We start from the raw sequence: 1,481 nt of genomic DNA, 5'->3' as shown, positions 1-1,481 counted from the left end.
GGACTGGAAGAGATTATGCTGAGTGAAATAAGTCAAGCAGAGAGAGTAAAAATTTTTATATGTACTTATTCTGTTGCTATTCCCAGACTACTTATTCCATTTTGTAGATCCATATTTCCACATGATATCATATTATTCTTGCCTATAGAACTCTCTTCAATATTTCTGCCATAGTAAGTCTCCTGGTGATGAATTCTTCTACTGTTTGCATATCTGAAAGTGTTTTTGCTTTGACTTTTTTTGGAAGTATATTTTTGTTGGGTGTACACTTCTAAGTTGACAGATTTTTTCCCCAGTGTTTTAAGTATATATTGCCATAATATTCTTGCTTGGCTCATATTTTATGAGAATTCTACCTTATGTTTGTTCCTCCTTACAAAATGTTTACTTTTTCCACGGTTGTTTTAAATAGTTTTTGTTTTTCTTTAAGCCCCTGAACTTTTTAAAGTTCCCTGACAGAAACATTAGTGTTTCTGTCACACTTCTTATAATTCAAGTTCATTAAACTTCTTGGATCTATAGAATTATAGTTTCATTAAAGTTGGTAATTTTGGTCATGCTTTCCTCAAATATTTTTCCTGTTTCCTCTTTTCTCTTCTCTCTTTTAGGGATTACAAACACATATATGTTAGACCTCTGAAAGATGTTCATTTTTTAGGAGTTTTGTTTCTCTATTTTTTTATTGCTCTGTCTTTGAGTTCATTATTATTTTTGTAATATCTATTCTGTCATCAATCTTATCCAGTATATTTTTCATTTCAGACATTATAATTTTCACCCCCACTTATTTGATTTGGGGCTCAAAAAATATTTTCCAAGCATCTATTTAACATGTTCAATCTTTTCCCTGGCCTTTTAAATGTATAAAGTGCAGTTATAATAACTTTTTAAATGTTCTTGTCTGCTAATTCTAAAATCACTGTTAGTAATGAGTTTGTTGACTTGACTGATTTTTTTTTCATTTTGGGTCATATTTTCCTGCCATTTTAAATGTCTGGTAATTTTTGATTGGATATTAACATTGTGAACTTTATCTTTTTGGGTGGTAGATAATTTTGCATTCCTACAGTTTTTGAACTTTGGGAAGAAATTGGAAATTGTTTCTTCTTTTTAATAATGATTTAGTTACTTGGTATGGTGGACCAAAGTGATTTTTAATCTGGGATGAATTTTCTCCACTACTGAGGCAAAATACTTCCTCTAAGTATTCTGCCCAATGCCAAGTGTGGCTTGTGGGAGGAGACACTATTCCTAACTCTTTATGAGTGCTGGGTGCATTTGTCTCTCATGATTTATGTTTTCCCCTTTGTCATTAGTCTCTTGCATGCATATTCTGATAAGAATCCTGCTGAATACTTCCAGAAGATACTGTACATATTGGTGGTTTCCTCTCAGTGAAACTCCCTCTTATTGATTTTTCCAGACCCTCAGCTCTGTCTCCTTTCTCTTGCTTCCCCTCTCACTTTTGCCAGCAAACTCTC

Source organism: Enhydra lutris, unplaced genomic scaffold, assembly GCF_002288905.1.
Source record: "Enhydra lutris kenyoni isolate GAN:26980312 unplaced genomic scaffold, ASM228890v2 scaffoldscaffold3, whole genome shotgun sequence".
Taxonomy (NCBI): Eukaryota; Metazoa; Chordata; class Mammalia; order Carnivora; family Mustelidae; genus Enhydra; species Enhydra lutris.
Note: the sequence above shows the minus strand (reverse complement) of the source record.